The 27189-nt window shown below is 36.0% G+C and overlaps 2 protein-coding genes across 10 annotated transcripts in view; one reads left to right on the top strand and one right to left on the bottom strand.

Moving 5' to 3' along the window:
* LOC117992689 (uncharacterized) overlaps window positions 1–27189 on the top strand; it is a 342159-nt gene that overhangs the window by 260582 nt on the left and 54388 nt on the right. The gene's annotated exons all lie outside the window — the stretch shown is intronic.
* brat (brain tumor) overlaps window positions 1–27189 on the bottom strand; it is a 545260-nt gene that overhangs the window by 21558 nt on the left and 496513 nt on the right. The gene's annotated exons all lie outside the window — the stretch shown is intronic.

Genomic DNA, 27189 nt, shown 5'->3' on the forward strand with positions numbered 1-27189 from the left:
ACCTTAAATGGCGGCGTTTGAACAGATCAAATTTTAGCAATGTTTTAAATATTGTTTAAAAAAATAATTTGAGCATTTCAAGCAATGTTTTTATTATAATTTTTTACTATGTTATAACAACGTAAAAAGTGAATTAAAATTATAAAAAATTACACGTATATTCCCTATAAACCTCCTACCAAACAAGATAGGTGGTTGGTGTTGCATGGACTTTTGAGATTAATTTGAAGTATTGAGCTATTGAGCTTTAAGAGTCGTGTAACTCTTCAACCAAAAAACCCCGTATCTCTTTCTTTTCAGCGAGTGGTTTGCACAACTCTATAACCTATGTGACGTTGTAAATTTTGAACTACTAATTAGCGTTTCGCTTTTAATAAAAATCTATTTTGTTCAAAGTATGTTGGTGCCACCTAGCATCAAGGTGCAGAACTACGCATGGGTCGATGTTCAGAGTTCATTCGAGCCACAATAGATGGCGTTTGCTTCGTTGTCAATTGTCGTAAAAATAAAACAAAATAATTAAATAAAACCATAATATCATTTGTTTATTGTTAAGTCATTAACAAAACGGTTCTTATAATATATCCTTAGGTTCCGCAAATATTCAAAAATGAATTGGCTTCATGATCAATCTAATTGAGAGCGGCGACACTCGGGTTGCGTCTGGCAACACCGATAGGTGAGATTTAGAATTTTCCTGGAGTCAACATGTGAAGACGAATTTTTTTCGTTCCAGGAAAATCTCACTCTTTTCGCCCATGGCTTCGCCTGGAAAAATACAATAGTATAAAATTTAGTCATCCTAACGTATTTCAATGTTTCATCAATTATGGTGAGTGAAAAATCAAGGAATGTGGATTCGACAAAATGGCGGTTTGGTTAGAGAAAATCCTAATTTTATGATTTCATTCCAGTTCCAGTTATTTTATCTTCCCAAATAAATGAGGATAATGGGTTGTGGGTGGACTTCTGAAAACCATTGGTGGCCAGGAGTTCAATAGGTGAGTTGTGTTTGATCGGGAAAATTCCACGTGTCGAAATTTTCACACAGCACAAATTATAATCTTGTTTTTCTTTGTTACAGGGTTTACGTTTTTAAGTTTACGTTACGTTTACGTTTACGTTTTACGTTTAGCTTCAGTTTTCCGTTTTAGTTTTCCGTTTGCGTTTTCGGTTTTCGTATTTATTTCTTTTGCACATTCACGTTGACAACTTAATTTCTATGGATAAGACTTGGTGAAAATCTTTGTAATGAAACATTTCGGTTGTGAAGAATCAAATAAATTGAGTTTTGGATCTTGGCCGATGCCGTCCAGCTACCTTGCAGTCTTCGCACCTACAAGTAAGCAATGTTTGTATCCTGCAACAGTTTAGTGAACCTTCTTAGTGTATGTGTACAGTAAGAACCCTGTCTTTACTACTGAGCTTTTATTTTGAAACAATTTTATGAATTTTACTGTGTCATTGTCTATTCCATGCCAATGGCATCTTAAATTTAAAACATAGATTTTATGTACTATCTACCTAAGGCATTCTAATGTATCTAAATTAAGTCTTGGCATTAAGCTAGAATAACTAAGTATAAATAAGCGACCCCGGTAAAAGTTACATTAAAAACAATTTTGCCTAACATCTAGCAAATTTCATTTATAACACCTCATATACATTACAAGGGAGTCGACGGCTAGCTTCTATTCTTTACTAGGTAGATAGATCAAGTAAAGTAAATTAAAATTATTTTTTTTTTCCTCTAATCTTTGTAAGGTGGTAGATTATTCCGTATCCGGGTATATTTCCATTCCGCACAATTTATCACCCTTACAAATGGCGCCCGAACGTTTTTTTTATATAGTTATTTCAGTATATTTTGAGAAATTTTGTGAATTTTATGAAATGTACTCCGCTGATTGTACAATTTTCTAAGTAGTGACACATTGCAAAGAGCACTAAGCTGTTTTTTTATGGTTAACTAACTAAATAATAACTAATAGTTAGAAATTTTGTTTGATAGTTTAAGTAATTTTCTGAGTATAGTCCAACAGTGGTTTTTTCTTATTTAATTAACACATTATAAATGGTGTTTATGCCGTTCAATTATGTTATTTGACTTACCTTGGAGGTGTATAAGTGAATGTTTGCCTTCAGTTTAGTAATAAACATTGCTTAACTGAGTTGTTGTTGGGTATTGCTTTCAATAGTAAGTACATCTTATGTTTGAAAATTCCGGTAACTTAGTATAATTAAAGTTTTGAAACGCTATGTCCTGTTAACTAGTTACACACATACATTTATAAATACTAAGAGTTACAACTTGTGAAACTAAATATATAAACTATATTCAGAGATTACATTAAGTTCAAGTAGGAAGTTATGAACAATTTTTTTTCAGTGACTTGATACTTCATTATTTTGTTGAAATTTTGTTTAGAGCTGTGTTAAGGTTATGATAAAAGCTACTTCACACACAAAACATGTTAAGTTTAAGTGAATGCTGGTAGTTTAAAGTGACATTTAGAAACAGATTTTGTTGTATTTTAGGTTATGTGTTAAAAGTGTAAAGTAACAGTCATCAAACCATTGCACAATCTCTTTGTTTTTTTTAAAGATAATATGCTATTCAGAGTTCATTGCAACTTTGTTGCCTGTTTACTTTTGTAATTGTAAAGGTTGTAACACACTGTGTACTCATAAAGGTGATACTGCACCTTACAATCATTTATTCAATTTTGGGAAGTTTTATTTTGTTATATTTTGTTTACTATAGTAATAATATGTGCTTGTATTATTAACAATATTTTGGAATAGGAACATAATTGATAAAATAGTTAGGATAGACTTAAGAATATTGTTTTTGTTGTGTATTTTGCTTGTGTATATTTAATAGTTTAAATAACTTCTTTTGTGTTTGTGTTTAACCAATTGGTATAAGGCTAAACATAGACAGTTACACAAGCTCGATATTTTGTTAAATGTGTTTTGACTTAACACAATGGAACAGACTTTTGCCCAGTTTCATTCACTTTTGAAGGACGAATTGTGTTATGAGGTATCCATTCGTTCCGAAACTCCAGCACCTACAGTGCTAGGTTTAAAGAAACAGTTAAAACAATTAATTCAGGAAATTCCTTCTGAATCAATTTTAGAGACAGATTTCTCTTCTGAAAGTGAGTTAGGGGTTATTACTAAAAAACTTCAAGACTTAGAAGATTTATTAAAAAAGTGTTCTGACACTAAAGATAGACATGCCCTCTGTAGGTCTAAAGCTTTAGCTTCACATTTGTACTTTAGAATTTTGAGAATACAGTGTTCCGAACTCAGCTTAATAAGTAGGAAGAGTGAATTACATACAAAGTTGCAGAGTTTGATTTCCAGATTAGATGCTGACAATGAGTCGTCTCACGACGAATCACTGGATTCCGAGAGTACCGCCGTTGACTGCACTGGTGATAAAAATGTTGCCAAGTGGAAGTTACATTTCAACGGACAGGGTGATCCGCGCAGTTTCATCGAACGCGTTGAGGAATATAAAAGATCTTATGGCGTTTCAGATGGAAAATTATTTGTTTCTGCATTTCATCTTTTTACAGGCCGAGCATTGTTATGGTACAGAGGCAACAAATGTCAAGTTTCGTCTTGGTCAGAATTGAAAACTTTATTTTTAGAGGAATTTGATGCAGTAGATTATGACTACAGGTTGCTAGGTGAAATTCGAGCAAGAACACAAGGCTCTGAAGAACCTGTGTCTATCTATTTCGCTGTAATGTTTTGCATGTTTTCAAGGTTGTCAACACCACTTTCCGATGAACAAAAGTTACAAATTTTATTACATAATATTCGCCCTTTTTACTCAGAACAATTAGCTCTTGTTGACATTAAGTCTGTCGCAATGTTGAAGGAAAAGTGTCGCAAACTAGAGGCTGCGAGGCAGCGTTCCGCCTTATTTTCTGAGCCTACTAACAGTAAGGCAACTTTAAGTTCAGAGTTTGCTTACAAACAAGTGACAAAACAGATAAACACACTTTCAGTCACACCTGCACCTAAGGTTGATACAAGTAAAGGCACTGATTTTACGAAAACAAATAAACAACTATGTTACAAGTGCGGCAAGGGTAACCATTCCTTTAAATTTTGCAGGACAGTTCCGAAATTTATTAGATGTTTTTCGTGTGGACGTCAGAACTTTACAGTAAAGACATGTCCAAGTTGTAGTAAAAAGGCGATTAGTAAACCCGCTCCGGACAAAAATTCAAAAAACTAATTAGTAAGAACTGTGCAGAGACACAAGTAAAGAACTTGGTCATTAACAACAAAACATCCCTTTTACCTGACACAGTTCTGTATTCAGTGGATAAACGAGACTTTAGGCCACATTTAAAGGTTTTTGTTGACGGGTTTGAGATTACAGGTTTACTAGATTCCGGTGCTTGCGCGTCAATTTTGGGTAACCAGGCGCACAAGGTTTTTTTGAGATTCGGTTATAAACTGCATAGCAGTATTGATACCACATTTTCAGTGGCAAATGGAGACAAACTTGATTGCATGGGTTATATGTTTATTCCGATTACTTATAATTCCGTAACTCACATAATAAAATTTTTTATAGTACCCTCTATAATAGCGGATGTTATTTTTGGTTGTGACTTTTGGAAAACATTTCAGTTAGCCCCTGGCATTTTTGATAATTTAGAATTAATTAAGGCACCTTCTCAATTTTACAATATTTGTGCGATTGATAATGAACAAATTCATACCATCACTTCTTTTGAAAACTTATCATCTCAACAGAAAGAATTAGCCCAATCTGTAGTAAATAAATTTTTAGATATTTCTTCAACGAAAATTGGATTGGGTAGAACAAAATTAATTGAACATGTTATTGACACCGGTGATGCCTTGCCAATAAAAATAAAACAATATCCACTTTCTCCCGAAAAGAAGGAAGCTTTAAGTAAAGAGTTAGATAGGATGCTGGAAATGGACGTAGTTACTCCGAGTGAAAGCCCTTGGAATAACCCAGCAATTTTAGTGAAAAAGGCAAATGGAGACTGGAGATTTTGCCTAGATTGCAGGAAATTAAATTCAGTGACAAAGGGGGATTCATACTCAATACCGTACATTCCACAAATTCTAGATAGCTTGAAAGAGGCAAGGTTTTTATCATCGATTGATTTAAGTTCAAGTTTCTGGCAAATTCCGTAGCTAACGACTCTCAGGAAAAAACCAGTTTTACAGTTCCTGGTAGAGGGTTATTCAAATTTAAAGTCATGCCGTTTGGCCTATGCGGTGCACCAGCACGACAGCAGAGGTTAATGGACCAGTTATTTAATCAAAATTTTTGTAGTGATATTGAAAATGGAATAGTATTTTGTTATATAGATGATATTGTTATTTGTTCTGCTGATTTTGAAACCCATTTAATTTTATTAAACAGAGTTCTGGATAAACTAAAAATGGCTCAACTATCCATAAATTTTGATAAATGTAATTTTTTTAGAAACTCTTTGAAATATTTAGGGTATATAGTGGATGAATTTGGTTTACGCACAGATCCTGGAAAAGTTGCCGCAGTTTTGAACTTTCCGACCCCAAAAACTGCACAGGAGGTAAAGATTTTCCTAGGCACTTGTTCTTGGTACAGGCGCTTTATTAGGAATTTTTCAACCATCGCTGCACCACTCAATAGACTAACGAGTAAAGGAAAGAACGCACCTAAATTTGAGTGGAGCGAACAGGCAGAGGTAGCATTTAATACATTGAAGAATGCGTTGGTAACCGCACCTGTTCTTGCGGTACCGAATTTTGAAAAACCATTCAAAATACATTGTGATGCTTCTGCATATGGTGTTGGCGGTATGCTAACGCAAGAAACCGATGGTTGCGATCATCCCATTGCGTATGTCAGTAGGAGCCTAAATAAAAACGAAAGGAATTACAGCGCGACGGAACGCGAGGCTCTAGCTGTGATTTTTGCAGTGGAGAAATTTCAGGCTTATTTTGGTTCCAAGCCAGTCACAATTATCACAGACCATGCATCCCTAAAGTGGTTCTTAAATTTAGAAAATCCCTCAGGACGACTCGCCAGGTGGGGTTGTAGATTATCACAGTATAATTTTGTTATCGAACATAGGAAGGGTTGTGATAATGTAGTTCCGGATACCTTGTCGAGACTCATACACGTAGATGTAGTTGGTGATCGTAATGATAACTCTAGTCAACAAGTTTTGGTAGATGACTGGTATGACAAAACATTTAATGGCTGTAAAATCAATCCAGCAAATTTTCCGAATTTTTGTATTTTGAACGATAAACTATATCGTTACAGTAAATGTAAATACCAGCTTCTCAGTGAGTTCGACTGGAAAGAGGTAGTCCACAAGAACGACATCCTTAGAATTATGCAACAAAACCATGCAGATGCAACTGCAGGTCATTTCGGTGTGTTCAAAACTCATCGCAGATTATCCCTCAGATATTTTTGGCGTGGTATGTATAAGGACGTGGTTGAGTACGTTAAGAATTGTGATACTTGCTCTGCGTATAAACACACGACATCAGCCACTCCAGGTCTGCTAGGGAAGCCTAAAGTCTGCGAGAGACCTTTTCAGGTCATTTCGGCTGATTTAGTCGGACCTTTGCCTAGGTCTAAATCAGGATTTACATTTCTTTTTGTGGTGACGTGTTGTTTTTCGAAATATACAATGTTGTTTCCGTTACGGCGTGCCACAGGTGCCGCTGTTGTTAAAGCGCTAGAGAATTTTGTATTTTTGAACCATAGTGTTCCAGAGACTGTGATTGTGGACAATGGGTCCCAATTTACAGGATCTGAATTCCGTAATCTCATTAAGCGTTATAATATTCCGAAATTACACTACACACCACTGTACACTCCGCAAGTTAACCTTGTTGAGAGGTACAATAAGGTTGTTATGACTGCTGTAGCCGCTTTTGTGAAAGATAACCACAGGTCCTGGGACGAAAACCTGTACAAGGTCCAGTTCGCCATAAACAGTGCGGTTAATGAATCCACTGGATTCTCCCCGTTCTTCCTTGTCCACGCTAGAGAACCGGTTTTAAATGGTTCCTTCTATAAGGACACGGATAAGGAGTACGAGGCCGGAATTCCAAGGGAGGAATACGCAGGAAAGTTTGGAACTTTGGAGGACATATTTGGTCAGGTTAGGAGAAATTTGTTTCAGGCTCATGCAGAGTATGCAACGCATTACAACTTAAGGCGTAGGTCTGCAAGCTATTCTGTTGGGGATATAGTGTGGAAAAAGACCTATCCACAAAGCGACGCTACAAATTTTTTCGCAGCTAAGCTGGCACCTAAGTATGAAAAGTGCAGGGTTGTCAAGGTTTTGTCACCTTTGGTTTACGAACTAGTTAGAGTAGCTGACAACCACCCAATAGGCACTTGGCATATTAAGGATATTAAGAAGTAGATATTTGCCATTACTTAGTTTGGTCTAAACTGTTTGAATATTTAAGTTATCAATATTCAATTAGGAATTTGTATGAGTGTAGTGATGTTCTGAGTTAACAGTTACATTACCATGGTTCAGTTGAGGAGGAATGTAGTGGATGTATGTAGGGATGAATATGTGATGATTGGAATGCTTGTGGTAGACCAACCGGTTGAGAAAGTAAAAATGCAAATATCGTACTTTGGGGATAACGAAAAGGGGGGGTTTTGTGTTTTGTTTTCGTTTTTCTTCTAGATAATGGATCATTTCTGTTATTTTTCCGATTCTGTTCCGAGATCTATTTTCTAGGAGAGTTATTTCGTTTTTTTTCTCATATTCCGATTTTGATTCGGTTTTATTTTTCCGAATGGGATAGAGAACGGTTGCCATATCAGATGGACCCGTTCACAACCAGTTTTCCGTATTTGTTGAGTAACAAATATTAAGATGGTAGTTTAAAAGAGTGAACCACCGTAGGCCTAGACGCATTCTATCAGTCAGCTGAAGAATGATGCCAAGATGTTTCCACTCAAGTGTCTTAGACACCATGAAGTTTTTTTGTATATATTCTTTTTAGAAGTTAGGGTTGTGTAGTTAAGTATAATGTATAAAACCTTACACTGTTTTCAGTATATTTATTTTGCTAGACAATTTTCCTTGTTAGTAGTAGATGTGCGTTCACGCGTAACTTCTGTTTTTTTTTTGTTTGTTTGTTTCAGGCAAATTGTTAGTAGTTGTTGGATGACGCTGAGGGCAGCGTGGTTCAACCTGTTGAACCTTTTCGTAGGAGGGGAAGTATTGTGACGTTGTAAATTTTGAACTACTAATTAGCGTTTCGCTTTTAATAAAAATCTATTTTGTTCAAAGTATGTTGGTGCCACCTAGCATCAAGGTGCAGAACTACGCATGGGTCGATGTTCAGAGTTCATTCGAGCCACAATAGATGGCGTTTGCTTCGTTGTCAATTGTCGTAAAAATAAAACAAAATAATTAAATAAAACCATAATATCATTTGTTTATTGTTAAGTCATTAACAAAACGGTTCTTATAATATATCCTTAGGTTCCGCAAATATTCAAAAATGAATTGGCTTCATGATCAATCTAATTGAGAGCGGCGACACTCGGGTTGCGTCTGGCAACACCGATAGGTGAGATTTAGAATTTTCCTGGAGTCAACATGTGAAGACGAATTTTTTTCGTTCCAGGAAAATCTCACTCTTTTCGCCCATGGCTTCGCCTGGAAAAATACAATAGTATAAAATTTAGTCATCCTAACGTATTTCAATGTTTCATCAATTATGGTGAGTGAAAAATCAAGGAATGTGGATTCGACAAAATGGCGGTTTGGTTAGAGAAAATCCTAATTTTATGATTTCATTCCAGTTCCAGTTATTTTATCTTCCCAAATAAATGAGGATAATGGGTTGTGGGTGGACTTCTGAAAACCATTGGTGGCCAGGAGTTCAATAGGTGAGTTGTGTTTGATCGGGAAAATTCCACGTGTCGAAATTTTCACACAGCACAAATTATAATCTTGTTTTTCTTTGTTACAGGGTTTACGTTTTTAAGTTTACGTTTACGTTTACGTTTACGTTTTACGTTTAGCTTCAGTTTTCCGTTTTAGTTTTCCGTTTGCGTTTTCGGTTTTCGTATTTATTTCTTTTGCACATTCACGTTGACAACTTAATTTCTATGGATAAGACTTGGTGAAAATCTTTGTAATGAAACATTTCGGTTGTGAAGAATCAAATAAATTGAGTTTTGGATCTTGGCCGATGCCGTCCAGCTACCTTGCAGTCTTCGCACCTACAAGTAAGCAATGTTTGTATCCTGCAACAGTTTAGTGAACCTTCTTAGTGTATGTGTACAGTAAGAACCCTGTCTTTACTACTGAGCTTTTATTTTGAAACAATTTTATGAATTTTACTGTGTCATTGTCTATTCCATGCCAATGGCATCTTAAATTTAAAACATAGATTTTATGTACTATCTACCTAAGGCATTCTAATGTATCTAAATTAAGTCTTGGCATTAAGCTAGAATAACTAAGTATAAATAAGCGACCCCGGTAAAAGTTACATTAAAAACAATTTTGCCTAACATCTAGCAAATTTCATTTATAACACCTCATATACATTACAAGGGAGTCGACGGCTAGCTTCTATTCTTTACTAGGTAGATAGATCAAGTAAAGTAAATTAAAATTATTTTTTTTTTCCTCTAATCTTTGTAAGGTGGTAGATTATTCCGTATCCGGGTATATTTCCATTCCGCACAATTTGCCACCCTTATAAAAGGCTTTATATATTTTACAACCTTTTCCAAATAGCCTCCTATTGAAAGACTTGAGTTATTAAAAAGCCAGAGGGAAATAAATTTTTTATTATTCCAATTCATTTGAATCAGTTTGGCGGTCTCTTTTTTTAATGTTTGAATACGTAAGCTTTTTTGCAAGGTTTTATAACTTTTGTTGGAATTTTTTAAATACTTTTTTTACACGGAGCGCATACAAAAGCTTATAGTAACAACGGAACGTGTAAAGGCGCCTTTTTAACTGACTTTCATATAAAACCAGCCAAGTGCGAGTCGGACTCGCTCACTAAGGGTTCCGTACCATCAGTACCCTTATTATAAATGCGAAAGTGTGTTGGTTTGTTGGTTTATTGGTTTTTCCTTCAATCACGTCGCAACGGTGCAACGGATTGACGTGATTTTTTGCATGGTTATAGATAAAGACCTGCAGAGTGACATAGGCTACTTTTTATCCCGGAAAATAAAAGAGTTCCCACGGAATTTTTAAAAACCTAATTCCACGCGGACGAAGTCGCGGGCATAAGCTTGTTATCTATAAAAACGGCGAAAAAATCACGTTTGTTGTATGGGAGATAAGAGTTTTTAAAAAATTTGATCGAGCCAGATCTCTGTCAAAGGCATAAATCTGTCTCATTTTAACTCGAAGTAAAGTCTGGACATAGTCACAATACGCTTTATAAATCTCAGTCCTATAGTCGAAAATAACTTTTCTAGTTCTAGTTACCTTTAATATAATTTACGCGTACAAAATTGTAGAGAGTTTACCTTCTTTCACAGTTAGTAAATTAATCAAATTTCTAAGTTGGGATGTTAAGCAAAAGTTAATAATTTTAAATTAATTAAGATTTGTAATTTTAGACAATTTTTGTAATTGTAAAACATGCAAGATAAAAATGTAAGTATTTAAAAAGAAAACTGACTGACTGACTGGCTCTTCAATGCCAAATCTTTTGCCCTAGAAAGTTGCGCAAAGAGGTTCCCTTTAAAATGTAGACAAGGAATAAGTATGATTTCTTGGAGCGAAGCCACGGGTGATAGATAGTCTAAATATATAAAAGGAAAGTTGACTGATTGAGCGAGTGACTGACTGACGGATCTATCTATCATCGCACAGCTCATACTACTGGACGGATCGGGTTGAAATTCGGCATGCAGATAGCTATCATGACGTAGATATCCGCTTAGAAAGGGTTTTGAAAATTCAACTCCTAAGGGGTAAAATAGGGGTTTAAAATTTGTATAGTCCTCTCGAACAAAGTCGCGAACATAAGCTAGGGAACAATAAAATTGATTTTCAACAGTGGTGGATACATAAGAGTATTAGACTAATTAGTATGGATATATGTACCCGTGTATTTTTATTTTTGAAAAAGTTTGTTGTATTTTGTGAAACTCGGTATATTTTGTTAGTAATGAGGTACATAAATAGGTACTACTCAGCCTCAGAAGTTCAAAAAAACATTATCTTATTCCTATTTAATTTTATTAATTTAAATATTAAATATTAAACATTGATAATAATTCATAACCTATACTTAGTTATAATACCGGACTAATCAGTTAATAACACATTTTAATTGTCTTGAGATTCTTCTCCGAAATCCAATAATATCTTGATGGGTATTAACACAATTCTATTAAATAAACTTAAATCTAAATTAAAAGTACTTAAAAATATTAAAATAAAACATACAAACTTAAATATTAAACTCCTCAACAAAACTTCTAACTAATTAATCAAATGACTAATTAAGGTGACTTTTAAGAAACTCACTCTTAAGACTTTCTATAAGAAATTACTGAGTCCATCAAACATTTTGATAATATTAAATTAATTTTTCGTATAATTTTCTTACTGCGTAGGCCTTGAAAATATGTAGATGTTATCTAATTATTTAGTTATGTAAGATTTCATAATTTGATAAAGACAATAATTAAACAGATTCTATTAGATTTTATCATTTAACTAGCTTATGCTCGCGACTTCGTCCGCGTGGCCTAACCATTTTTCAAAGCCCTATTTTACCCCCTTAGGGATTGAATTTTCAAAAATCCTTTCTTAGCGGATGCCTACGTCATAACAGCTATCTGCATGCCTAATTTTAGACCGATCCGTCTAGTATTTTAAGCTGTGTGTAGATTGATCAGTCAGTCAGTCAGTGAGTCACCTTTTCCTTTTATATATTTACAATTTGAACCTCCTTTTCGAATAAGGTGAAAATAAAATAGAATTGAAGAAGTTTGTCTTTGCCTCTCCTATTTAGGAAAGGCAATTAATCTATCATAATGTAGTGTAGTGTGTAGTTTAATAAGTTGTTGGTCTTCCCAATAAAGTAAAATTCATTGCTTAGGATAATCTCTCAGATTAAGGCTGAGATCTATAGAGCTGTACTTTGACTTTGCTCTTAAGATATGTCACAGACATGCTCAGATTTTACTTAAGTCTGAGCAAAGTTAGTTTACAATATATTTCTATAGAGATTTCAACCTAAGAAAGATTTTTTAAGTAAACTTTAAAAAAAAAGAAACGATATGTCAAAATAATAATTTGTTCTATTCTAGATTATTTGTATATTCTATCTAATATCTATATTTATATTTATAAATCCTGTAGGTATATTGAATAGGTAATTTTACTGTTTCTTAATACTGTTGTAAAAATACCATGTTGAATTTTCGTAGTGCGTGTAAAATTGATAACGAACCATAATTCTTACATCGGCTTCCTTCCTTGACAGCTTAATTAGTTGTGAAAATGATTAGCGAACAAAAAACGCAACAGAAAGAACTCATTAGAGGGTAGGGGGAAAGGTAAATTAATAGACAGAGACGGGTAAATAAGCCAAAGGGAGAAAAGTGTAGTCTTGTGAATTTGTCTGAACACACTATTTTATTTTTTATTTTAGGCATCAGAAATTTTAGCTTGTGTTAGAATTAAATCGCAGCTGGTCGTAGGTCTCTTATCCGACGACAACACGACGGTATATTAAATATTATATATAATATACATATTATAATTAGTAAAAGGCGCCCACTGGCTGACAGATATCTATCAACGCGCAGCTAAAACTACTGGACGGATCGGGCTGGGTTATTATGACTTAGACATCCGCTAATGGATTTTTGAAAATTCAACCCCTAAAGGGGGTAAAATAGGGGTTTGGAATTTGTGTAGTCCAAGAGGAGGACAAAAAAATTTAAATATGTTCATGAACAAATAATTAGTATTTTCAATTTGCAAAGTAAGATCACTATATTAAGTGGGGTATTAGGATATGAGAGGGCTTCATCTGCACATTCTTAAACAGTTTTTTTGAAATGCATAATAGTTTTTGATTTATCGTGCAAAATGTCGAAAATATACGACTGTGTACGGAACCCTCGGTGCGCGAGTCTGACTCGTATTTAACTACTTTTTATATGTGTAGATGCACGTCACATCTCTACGAACAATTTTATTATTATGCATCTGCATTGAAATATAACAAATGCACAGATGCAAAACCCATTACGGTAACGGCCTATAGTAATGTTTTTTTTAATAGTAACATAGGTACATAACGGTAGCACATTTGCCATCCAAAATAAATTGGGACGATGTATCGTTAAAAAAAAAACGAAACAAATCATTCAAGACCGTATCGAAAAAATCGTTAGTCATTCGATTAAATAAAAATATATATTAAAAAAATGGCGGACGGTGCTGCCAGCTGCTTCCTAACAGCTGATCGAGCGGATATTGGCTGGAGTGACGGGTACACCCTTAAAGCTTTTAAGTTTTAACGATTACGTAGAAGCCATGCTACTTAAAGTTACTGACGTTCTGGTGCAGTGGTGAGCGCCTATGGTTTTATAAGTGGGAGGGTTCGATTCCCGGTAATACGGGAATACATAATCTCTAAACTGCCTTAATATGGAAGAACAAAACAACAAAAGCTACGAAAATACGGCTCGTTGAAACACTTATTTTTTACCCAACTGCGGCGAAGCCCAAAGGAAAGTTATGTGTTTGGCCTGTATGTATGTATGTCCGTTCCTATATACGCTTGTAACTGCTGAAAAGCTCTACCGATATTGATAAATGATACGTCATTATTTTCCATATTTTTATACGCTGCGGAGACGTGGACTTTGCGAATACAGTCGAAAAGAAGATTGATGCTTTGCAGATGTGGCGCTGGAGGCGAATGCTAGGAGTCGCATGGACCGAATTTCATACCAATGTCTCTTAATCCTCTCGCCTCTCTCGAAACTCGGCATTCAACAACGTCTTTTGGCGTCAGTACAGTCAGATGCTGAAGTTCTTCCCACGCGTCTTCCAACGCAGCGTGAGAATGAATCTATTGAGCGCTTTGCCATGCAGGGCAAGGTCCTCGGCACTACCCTTGAATAGGAGAACGGTCTTAACCACTAGGGCAGCGTTTCCCATTTGCTGGGTCGCGACCCAGTACTGGGCCATCAAATTAAAATACCGGGTCGCCACATACCTGCCTTGTTTTAAAAATATTACCTACATTTCTATCGACACGTCGTAAATATTCGTAAGGGGTATTTTACCTAATGGTTTAAAAGTGTGCTAAGTGGGTCACGAAGAAGCAGTGTGAAAATTACCGGGCCATGGCAGAACCATGTTTGGGAAACACTTGACTAGGGTATTATCGCTTTTTCGGATACAAGTCGGCTTTAATTCCATTAAACAATAGAAAGTAAATAACTGCAAAATGACGCATACTAATTACGGAAGTTGGCGACATATTTTGAAAACTTTTCCAATATTTCAACAACCTATGTAATTTAAGTTTACTGATTATTTTTAACACGCGATCTCGTAGCACGCACACATTTTAATTAATGTAAAATTAAATATTTTTAAAACATTATCGTTCGACTATTATAAATTATTATAAACATGATTCAAGTAGAACATTGAAGAAACAACGAATTCTTGGTATTGTGACGTCAATGTAACATAACTGTTTTTTTATTTTATTTCATTACTAGTTAGACCTTGACTGACTCACCTGGTGGTAAGTGATGATGCAGTCTAAGATGGAAGCGATCTAACTTGAAAGGTGTATGGCAGTTTTTATTAAACACCTTATCGCTTTCTACGCGGTACCGGAACGCTAAATCGCTTGGCGGCATGGCTTTGCCCGCAGGATAGTAACTAGGCATGGCCAGAGTCTCCCACCTGACTTTGTTTGTTAAATCTACCAACCCCACAATGGTATCTACCAATCTAATTAATTTAATAGATGACGTGCTAATATTTTCACGTAATCTAGTGATCTGATAATGTCAATAATCTGATTCGTCTGCCAAACACATCTCCCTTTGTTCCGCTATTGTGGATACCGCGCATTTTAATGTTCCTTTTTAGGGTTCCGTACCTCAAAAGGAAAAACGGAATCCTTACAGGATCACTTTGTTGTCTGTCTGTCTGTCTGTCCGTCTGTCTGTCAAGAAACCTACAGGGTACTTCCCGTTGACTTAGAATCATGAAATTTGGCAGGTAGGTAGGTTTTATAGCTGACATTTGGGGAAAAATCTGAGAACCGCGAATTTAGGGTTAGATCACATAAAAAAAATTGTGGTCATGAACTAATAAAATAATTAGTATTTTCAACTTTCGAAGTGAGTGCCTATATCAAGTGGGATATCATAATTATGAAAGGTCTTCACCTGTACGTTCTAAAACAGATTTTTATTTATTTTTATGCATCATAGTTTTTGAATTATCGTGCAAAATGTCGAATAAATACGACTGTAGTACGGAACCCTCATTGCGCGAGCTTGACTCGCACTTGGCCGGTTTTTGAACCAAAGAAGATGAATGTAAAAGAAGAAAAAATAGTGTAATATAAAACAAGTTTAAATAAAGAATAAGAGTTTTTTTCTAACTGAAACAAAATATCGTAGGTACCTTAAACAGCAAATTATGGAAGAAATACCAATATTTAAATTGTACATTCCTAATTCTAAAACATAACCTCTTACATCATCAATTAATTAACACGTTCAAATAACGAATACATATTAGTTCTATTTGCTATCCAATTATTTAGCCACATTTGTATTCAGTAAGGTTATAATTTGTGTACCTATTGCATTTATCCTTTCACAGGAATTTCCCTATTATGCATTCGGCATTAAGGATCAATATAGCGTGTATTAATTAAAATTGGGATTTGCTTAAAATTACGTTAAATTTTATCCTGATAGCCGCTGTCGGTAGTTAAGAAGTTTCAATATTAAATATACAATGAATAACGTTAATGAATTTGATTTTAATTTAGATTCATGCCGAGACAAAGGAAATTAATGGACTGTTTGTATCAAAGTTTTGTTAGACTTTTATTGACGTACCTACCTTACTTCTTTGACGTTTTGACGTTAATATTTTACCGTTTAATTAGTCAAAAGAAAAAGATAAAGTGAAATTTTAATAAAAGGCCCCTCGAAATAAATGACAAGATATTATGGTCAAGCGAACAAAAAACTTCAGCGGGGAGGGGCAATACACGCACAACAGACGGAAACGTTTAAGTGCGGAAACCAGCCCAGAGATAGAAGAAGAAGAAGCGAACACAATTTTTCATGGTTTAGAAACCAAATAAATCAGCGCCACCTCTTAGACAGGTACTAATAAACGACCCGTTTGAAATCCAGACGTCACTGAGGTTGCATTGGTGCATAAGCACCAATGAGTCGGTGCCACTTTGTTTGTTCAATAACCCTGTTCATATGAAGTAATAAACATAATATAAGTCAATGTAAAAGGCCATTTGATTTACGCACATCAACAAAAGAAAAAAATATCAAAACTAAGAGACTGGTGGCTAAGTGCCGATTGGCATACTTCACACACCTTTGAGGAAATTATGGAGAAATCTAAAGCGTGCAGGTTTCCTCACGATGTTTTCCTTCACCGTCAAAGCAAGTGATTTATAAATGCTTAAAACGCACATAGCTCTCAAACAGTCAGAATTGCGTGCCTGGTATCGAACCCCCGACTTTCCGAAGTGTAGGCGGACGTCTTAACCGCTTCCGCTAGGCTATCATGGCTATTTAAATAATCAATCAATCAGCCTGTTTGCGTCTACTGGACTTGGCTACCAAGAGCGCGCCACCACTCACGGTCCTCAGCCTTCCTTATCCACCCACTTTCCAGTACCTTTTTTTTTAAAGAATATTAGCCATGTTAAATGACTAATATTCCCCTTTCCTCTCCAACTAAGCGTCAGGCTTGTGCTAGGAGTAGGTACGACAATAGTGCAACGGGCGGGGTTTGAACCGTCGACCTTTCGGTTTTCAGTCCACTCCTTTACCCGTAGAGCCTCAATAGCTCAACGGGTAAAAACGGTCGAACACTCTCCTGAATGGACTCTAAACTAATACTCGTCGAGATTGCATTAAGAGAACAAAGGTTTCCCGAGTTTTGTACAAACCAAGCAAATCTGGTCATTAATATATTTTCCAACATAATATTGTTTTAGGATGGGCAGTGACGGGAAATCGGATGATCGACGCTAAATACATTTTCTAAGAATAATTTTCTATGAATTTCTTTAGCAATTGTTCCTTGAAAGAATATTTTAGGCACGTTTAATTTTATTTTAATATACTTACTAACTTAAGCGACTTCGTCCGCGTGGACTACACAAATTTCAAACCGGTATTTCACCCCCTTAGGGTTGAATTTTACAACAATCCTTTCTTAGCGGATGCGTACGTCATAGTAGCTATCTGCATGCCAAACAGCCCGATCCATCCAGTGGTTTGAGCTGTGCGTTGATAGATCAGTCAGTCAGTCAGACACCTTTTCCTTTTATATATTTAGATTTTAGACACGCAAAGTATAGATAAAAGTTGGTGTGAGTTTTAAATTAGCTTTTGTCATCGTCATCACGATTTCCGACGATGATTTGATTTGATGAGTAGGTATGTTAAGTATATGACACCGCACATACTCGCGAAAAAATGCTTCACGTCCATGTCACAGATTTTCTTTGGGAAAAATCGCGCAGTGCGGACTCACCCCCTCTACGCTACTTCACTACTAACTAAGGTAAGAAGTAATTTGGGGCGAACCATAGTTATGTGCAGCCATTTTACTTTTTGTATTCCATTTTTAAAATCCGCAATAAAACACTACAATGTTGCCACCTTACAGATAAATGGCTCGTAAAATTACCCAGCCTGATGGTACGGCGACATGAAAACATTATGCCAATTAAACTTTACATCCCATTCGTTGTAAAATGAACTTTATTATCTGAGACATAAACGTCACATTAACCGTACACTAATTGCATACCGTGCACATTACTAAATTATTTAGTCGTATGAGACTTAAGGCCTTATCCACACAAAGCGCGTCGGCATCGCCATGTACGGCTGCAGCATGGTTTGGTGTAGTAGCACGCTCTACAACAGCCTATGTTTGAGAGTGGACAATGGGTGATGTGTATTGGATAAACCGCTTCGTCGCTGTCGTCACGCGTTATGTGTGACCAGGCCTTTAGCCACAGGCGACTCTGCGTCGCTACAAACCAAGGCAATGGCATGTAGTAGGCGAGACCTTACATATCGTGATAGTGGGAAAACGCCTTAAACACAAAGGATTATGTACCTAAAGCTGACGTTTTAATGTGAAATGATTACTGGAACTATAAAAAATGTGTTGTACATTTTATTTTAAACATTATACATTTAAGTATTTATTTTACAACTCGCTTATGCTCGCGACTTCGTCCGCGTGGACCACATAAATTTCAACCCCCTATTTTACTCCCTTAGGGGTTAAATTTTCAAAAATCCCTTCTTAGCGGATGCCTAAGTCATAATAGCTATCTGCATCCGAATTTCAGCCCAATCCATCCGGTAGTTTCAGCTGTCCCTTAAAAAATTAAAAAACTTAGTTCAAATCAACAATCGCCTTTTGGTGTGGAGACCTTAGGGCCGTGGGGCCCGGGGCCTCGAGCTCTTTTTGAAGAAATTGCGAAAAGAGTTATCGAGTCAACCGGGGACCCGAGAGCTGGCAGCTACCTTGGTCAAAGAATTAGTTTGGCCATCCAAAGGGGTAATGATGCCAGCATCTTGGGTACAATGCCTCGCTGCGGTGGTCTCGATGAGGTTTTAGATTTAATTTAATTTATTTTAGTTTTATTTAATGTTGTTTTTTTTTTAGATTTAAGTTTATTAATAGTTTATTTGTTAACCATTGACGATCGAAATACTGTAAGTATTTAACGGCGGTCACTCCGTTACTCGCACCATACAAACGTAGTTTAGTTCTTATTTGAGTTTTATGCTCGCAACAACGTCCGCGTGGACTACACAAATTTCAAATCCCTGTTTTACCCCCTTAGGGGTTTAATCAAAAATCCTTTCTTAGCGGATCCGTCCAGAAGTTTGAGCTCACTTCTGCTATCAGCCGCCAAAATGGCGAAAATCAAACAGGTCGGCATTAGCATGTCCAGCGTAGGTACTCGCATAAGCAGAGGTCATTGACGTATTATGTAGAATCCACCCTGTCATTAGGTACAACAAAGGTACAAATTGCTCGCGTGTTGCACCCGCATTGCAGTGGGTGCAGTGTACAGCAGTGGGCATCGTTATACTGTGTATTATTTTACTTGTTTAACCTCGTTTCTTTTCTTTTTTATTTATTTAATTATAGACTAGCGCTTGGCTGCAATCAGACCTGGTGGCAAGTGGTGATGCAGCCTAAGATGGAGCGCGCTTGTCTAAAAGATGCCTATACACTCTTGACTTGAAGGTACCCATATTATAGGCATTCCGAACCAGTGGTAGATGCATCCGACTATTCGAAAGTACTTGTAAAAGTTTATTCGAATAAAAAAGGTTTTTTTTATTATTTTATTTTATAATTGGAGGGGAAAACTGATGCTGGAAGGGTGTTCCAAACCTTAGCAGTTCCAATTAGAAATGAGGAGGCAAATCGCTTCGTCCGTATTCGTGGTACGTATACGTTTCGGTATTAATAAGCTCATTTAAAAAAGTTAAATAATCCATACTAAGTAATCACTACCCATATTGTAAATGCAAAAATGTGTGTTGTTTGTTGGTTTGCTGGTTTGTCCTTCAATCACGTCACACCATAGTAACGAATAGACGTATTTTTTTGCATTGAATTGACATAACCTCATAACTTCATCACACCAATAATTACTAAATGTATTACCGATCTCTCCCGTAATGTAGATAATAGGTAAAGCATACCTACTTGCAAAACGATTAAATCGAAAGGGCATAAGTCAGCTATTGCGTGAACGCATCATTCAATACGTCTCGAGATAATCACGCAATGTGTTAAGTAAATCGATTCTACACTCGCAAACAATACAATCAAAGGAATCATGATCCGAGAATCGATCAAATCAAAGCGTTTGTTCGGCAAATAGAACTCGCCATTGTGCTCGCTTCTTGAGAAATCGATGTCAAAATGCCTTTAGGCGTTCTACGTAGTTTAGGTGTACATATTTATATATAAATTGTACTATATCTAAATATATAGAAGGAAAAGGTAACTGACTAACCGACTGATCTATCAACGCACAGCTCAAAATACGGGACGGATCGGGCTGAAATTTGGCATGCAGATAGCTATTATGACGTAGGCATCCGCTAAGAAAGGATTTTTGAAAATTCAACCCCTAAGGGGTTTTGAAATTTGTGTAGCCCCTGCGGATGAAGTCGCGAGCATAAGCTAGACTAAATTTAAAGTTGTCAAATAATATATCAAATGTTATTACCCGTGTCGGCAGCTCTGAGTTGGATTCTGTGCAGATGTGGAGAGCATTAGTTCCCGTCACCCTCGGGGCAAAGGTGCATCCACACATGGTCTATTTGTCACTCCGTAATGGGACACGGAAGTGCGATAAGTTTTTGCTACCCATATCTATACAAGAGGTTGATGGCCTAGTGGTTAATTCGACGGACTCCTATTCGTAGGATCCGGGCACGCTCTTTTAACTTTTCGGCGTTTTGACGAGTGCATGCCAAATTTCAGCCCGATCCGTCCAGTAGCTTGAGCTGTGCGTTGATAGATCAGTTAGTCAGTCAGTCAGTCAGTCACCTTTCCTTTTATACCTATATTTAGATTCGAAACTACCTCGTTGGTTTAGTAGCTAGATTTATCAGCTGTGGAACATGAGGTTTCAGGTTCGAATCACGGGTCAGGAAAAAAAACGTTAAGTTTTTCTGTCAAGAAATTCTCAGTAGCAGATGTTGGTGTTGATTAAGCAATGCAACGATATGTCGATCGTGGTGGTGTCACCAGATCTAATTTCTAGACTTTGTTCTTAATTTTGGAATTATAAGTTAGTAAGGAAAGTCTGTAGCTGTAAACAGATAGTCTTTAGCTATGAACTGCACCACTAGGTTAGAATGTTTGCCTCCTAATCGGAGGTCGGGGGTTCGATCCCCGGCACGCTTGCTTTAACGGTGAAGGAAAACTTCGTGAGGAAACCTGCATGCCGGTGAGTGCTCCGGTATTTAATACAATTCTCTGCCCCATAAACCGTCAGTTGACCGAAATAAATTTTTAAAAACTGGTTTAACAGTGCGTGACAAAAAGCACTCCGCCTGTGCGATAAAAATGATATAAGTGGACCACGTGATTCGGGAATTACGACTCGTTAAGCTACTACTGCCGAGGACTATGGTGCTCTATCTCTTTGTATTTCATTTGTAGTCTTGGCTTAATAAAGAGAATTTATTTATCTATTTTAAATGAGGAGATCCGTAGGAGAACTAGAGTAACCGACATAGCTCAACGGGTTGCGAAGCTGAAGTGGCAATCGGCAGGGCACATAGTTCATAAAAGCAATAGACGTTGGGGTCCCAAGGTGCTGGAATGGCAACCTCGCACCGGAAGACGCAGTGTTGAAAGACCCCCCACTAGGTGGACAGACGACATCAGACGAGTCGCAGAGAGCCGCTGGATTCACGCGGCGCAAGACCGTGGCGTGTGGAAGTCCCTACAAGAGACCTATGTCCGGCAATGGACGTCTATCGGTTGATGATGATGATTATGATGATTTATCTATTTATGCCTGAACATTGTCTAAATTTATTTTATTTAAAAAAAAATTTAGACCTGCTGTTAAGTGATGATGGAGCGCGCTTGCCTAAAAGATTGCTATTTATTCTTGACTTGAAGGTACAACACCATCTTTAAACTTAACTAAAATGACACGTCTAAATCTATTGCTAGCCCTTTCATAATGTTGCTAGTGGAAAAGGATGGCACTAGATTTAGACCTGTTAATTTAGTTTAGTTTAGAGATTGTGTACAAGAGAATCGGCCTCAATAACAGTTGAAATTAATAAATCCATTTTGTATTGCACAAGTTTTATGGAAAACTCTAAGCAACTTTTATCTTTTCATTACTTTACTTTACTAATTTAAAAATATTATAGCTAAAATGATTTATTTGGTGTACAGGTGGCGCAAAAGTATTTAAAAAATTAAAAGAAAAAACTTCAAACGACAAAAATATTTTTCATAATAATAATAATTAACATTTTACATTGATATTTATTCACAAGAAAATATAGTACATAATACCTATGGAGCATATTCATTTTAAAATTGTTATTTTTAAATCGTGTTTCATCTAATGCTAACAATATTTTTTCAATCGAAAGACTTTGAACTACGCTAAAAGAAGTTATATGCTTAAGAGAAAAGTAGAGCGTAGCGAAACCAATAATTAATCTATGAGAGAAAACGAACGAGTTCTTAATAGTGGAAAAGAAAATAAAAAATATGGAAATTCCAAGCGTACCTATATGAAAATTAAATCGTAAAATGGGAATAGTATTATAACTTAATTGAGTTTATATTATCTACATAATTATGCCACGTGCAGATATGGACTCGATAGTTTTAAGCTTAGGATACACTGACTAAGACCTTTTTAATCCCGGAGGCAGAAATTACGTTTCGTGTGTTCCCTGTTTTTTACAGGTTCTTTGTGATGTGGTGATAAAAATTTGTAGGTATTCTAGTCAGATGTGACATGAAAATGTGTTGAAAATAATTCCAATTCAAACGAAATGAGTATGGGTTGCTTCTTATTTTATAAGTTTTACATACCTACTATTGAAAAATTCCTTAGGTATTCATTGTTTGTAACGAATTATTATTTAAGTGTTTCAAATAATATGTGACTAGGATAAAGTAGCACTTACTTTTTTATCCTGTAATTTCACATTTCGTATGTTTATTTTACTCGTTATGCACAAAATATTACTTCATTAACGATTTTAATCCGAATCGGAACCATGAGGACCACACTACTTTTGTTAAGCTGGTATCATTATTTTTAAGTTTGACATTTCTAGCTGTCATTTTAGTCTCTCTGGGATAAAAAAAATAGACTTCACTCCTATACAGAAAAATTCCTGACGCACTCACTGATTGACTCCGATCAACCGCCCAGTCCAAACCCCTGGACCTAGAAAGCTATACGATGTGATTCTTCATTTTTCGCAATTAGAAATCGTTTACTACACATTATTATGATCAAGATCAATAACTTTGTGGGAATTAGCTTGGAAGGTAGTGTTAATTACTGTTACATGTGAAATGCTTTTCCCTTCCTTTTAATTTTCATCTCTATTTCACTTTTTACAATACGGATATTATGAGCTTTACCTATTTGGGGTTTTATAATATCTTTGTCTAAAATCATTAGAATATTCTAACAACACAAATACCGACAACAAATAAACTGTTTAGAAGGCATAGAGCAATTTAGTTGTATAGGTTACTCTGTGAAATATGCTAATGTGCACTAAGCCTTAAAGTTACCTAACGTTTTAACCTAGCGCCACTTGAAGCAATCACTTGCAGATGCGTTCATTAGAATATTGCTCCGGGGCATATTATTTCGCACTAAGCCCGGGTATACTTTACGCAAATATAGCCCTTAATTAGCAAGTTTACGGCCTATAATGGAAAACATTGTTACGTGGACTGTACTTAAGGTAAAGTTTAGTATTAAAGACCTGGAAAGCGACATAGGCTACTTTTTATCGTGGAAAATCAAAAAGTTCCCACAAGATTTTTAAAACCAAAATCCACGCGGAGGCGGTTGAAAACCTAGCAGACACACAGACAGACACACTTTCACATTTATAATATTAGTATGGATTGATCAAATTTCATTTCATGAATTCTAGTTTTCACGTGGTTCTATTACTCGGTTGGATATTAAACTTATCTAATATCGATTTTGTTTTATCGATTAAACTAGCAACGTTATCGATATAGGTCTAGTGGTTATTGCGAGATAACACGGAACGTGTTTGGATCGATCATTAATTGGCTGACTATGTCTAAATGATATACGAGTTTTTTAAGATCAAATAGATCAATCATTTTGGTTAATTATCTATTTATTGAAATGCTTGCTTAGGAATCCCTTCTATTTCCGGTTACAATTAGGCAAAATATAATAAACTAGATGATGCCCGCGACTTCGTCCGCGTGGATTTAGCTTTTTAAAAATCCTGTGGGAACGCTTCAATTTTCCGGGATAAAAAGTAGCCTATGTCCTTCCCCGGGATGTAAGCTATCTCTGTACCAAATTTCGTCAAAATCTGTTGAACGGTTGAGCCGTGAAAAGCTAGCAGACAGACAGACAGACACACTTTCGCATTTATAATATTAGTATGGACTAAATGGTGCCCGCGATTTCATTCGCGTGGATTTAAGTTTTTAAAAAATTAAAATTTTTGATCTTCCGGGATAGAAAGTATGTAGGTATGTAGCCTAAGTTACTCTCCATGCCTTCAACTATACCCAGTCAAAAAATCATTTTGATCCGTTGCTTCTTTTCGACGTGATTGAAGGAGAAACAAATAAACAAACAAACACCCTCTCATTTATAATATGGGTAGTGATTGGTTGAGGTATGATTTGGTATCAAAACCATTTTCACTGAAAGCGATTCTCTGCTGAGTTCTAAGAATTTCTACGGAATTTTCACGATATTACGTTATGAAAATTTATTTTCTTTTTAATCAACCGGCCGTGGGTAGCAACCTTTCGAAATTCGAAACCCAGAGGTCTTGACCACGGGCATTTTTTAGACCCATATTATCTAGCCCCGCAAATCGGATTCTTGTGGTATCGTATTGACCCAAGCCGAAATAGTTAAGAGCAATTTAATTAATCAGTGTTTATAATCCGATTTCGATCCCGTTTGGGCAAATCACAATAGCCTAGTAGGCTAAGTACAAGTTTGTACATCTCGACAACGATGATAGATTTCGAGTGTCAAAACAATCAACGTCAAAATAAAATATACCATATCATGCTCGTTTTAAGGCTCTAGTTTATATAACAAAATACTACCAGCGCCCCGATGGTAAATTCGTAAAATAATAAATAATCATTAAATAAAAAAATACATATTTGTCCTTCCGCATACGACTTGACTAAGTCCCAAGGAAATTAATAAATCTATCTATCTATAATCTATCGATACCTACTAATTATTTATAATGTTATTAGTTAGAAAAGACAAGTCAATTATAGACAAAAAAAATGTTCTATAATATAAGTATCTAATTTATCGACTTTTAAGCCTGTTTTACGCTGACGTTATGATGTTTTTTTTAATCAGAAAACCCCCTGATATTTATATATTGGGGTCGAAGTTGAGTGTCGAAAAAATTATTTATTTATTAAATTTTCTTTTAACCTTTCTAAGTTTACTTATTTATTACTTTATAAAATAGTATAATTAAATCTATTCGTTTGTTCTCGCCACTGCCCTCGTGACACTGACGACCGTTATGATGTACATATAGATACTACAATTCTATCGAAGTCGAATCGAGAGGTCTTGTCGAGCCATGTCAATTCATACTAAGGCTAAAGATCCAGGCCCGTCGTAATCCCTTAACGTTTTATTGGCTTTCGGCCCTGAAACTTCTGAATTCCTTGCGACAATCCGATTTGGGTTAGCCCTCTGATTGCGAAAGCCTCCATTGTCTTTTATTGGACCTGGGCTGGAACTTTCCTTGCCAATTTCGTATTAACCCACTTCGTAAAAGTCAATCAATAATCGTAATATATGGACTATACGTATAGTACGCGACAGGTCGAGATGGCGATCGAGTAGTGAACGCCCCGCGCACCCGCACAACCCCCACAGTCTTTACATACAGTGTGTTCCAGAAACAACACTACAAACTACAATGAGGAAGTTTCAGGGCAACGTTCGATAAAATTTTCATAGATGCCGCTAAATAACCCCAACACTAAAGATAAAAAATAGATAATACCTATATCTATCTGATCTATGGTTTAATTTTTTAAATTTAAATCGGATGCGAAATTAATTAATTACTTCTATTATAGTTCACAAATTTTGTGGGGAATAACGTAAGGAAAATTGCAGTGCACGTTAGCTCTTACTCTTCATCTATGTCATTGATTGACACGACCTAAACATTAAAGCATAAATCATTTAGATACAGGTATTATTTTTCATCTTTAGTGGTGGGGTTATTTAGCGCCATCTATGAAAATTTTATCGAACGTTGCCCTGAAACTTCCTCATTTAGTGATCATTGATTAATTACAATAAACTATATATTTTAAATTTGTAACACTTTAACAAGTCGCAATTAAAAAAACGCGAAAAAAAATTCACGTTTGAAAATGGCGCCGTACAGCCGCCATTTTTTTTTCTAAAAAGTGTCATTGGGGATGATGTAAGGATTCTGAGTTCTGACCATACCCCATCCATCCAAATCTGTTCAGGCATTTACCTAGAAGTTATGGCGAAATACAGCTAATACATGAACTCTGAAAACATTAGGTAGAAGGTTCACTCCTTTGAGCAGTCGTGTAAAAAGCAAATGCATTGCTTTCGGCAAGTGCTGTGTATGTGATCAACTTAAAATGCCGCTTTTGGAACAGCTGACACAAGCATTTTATATGGAGCATAAATTCCGCTCGGCCTTTTAAAGTGAACAGCGGCGGTGGTCGTAAACAAAAACTACATTAACTGATTGAATTGAATAGACGTAGAGCTATGGTTGAAGCGAAAAAAAAAGATCTTTATGATAGGACGATCTCATGCATTGCTGAAATGTTCCTACTTTCTAAGTTCTATTAAAGGCTCCGGTCGCAGTAAGCTACTTGTCATGCCAACTAAGTGCAAAGCTTATGATAAGAATGCGTACGATATTAATACCTTCCGAATTCCAGGTTTCCAGGACAGTCAATACAAAAAAAAACATGTTTCCAGAATTTTGCTGGTGCATTTCAAGCATAAGCAAATTATGAAAAAAATTCATTTCTTATTTTTTATTCGATTACAAGTTAGCCCTTGACTGCCATCTCCCTTGGTAATAAGTGATAA

The sequence above is a fragment of the Maniola hyperantus genome, chromosome 22 (assembly GCF_902806685.2).
Source record: "Maniola hyperantus chromosome 22, iAphHyp1.2, whole genome shotgun sequence".
Lineage (NCBI taxonomy): Eukaryota > Metazoa > Arthropoda > Insecta > Lepidoptera > Nymphalidae > Maniola > Maniola hyperantus.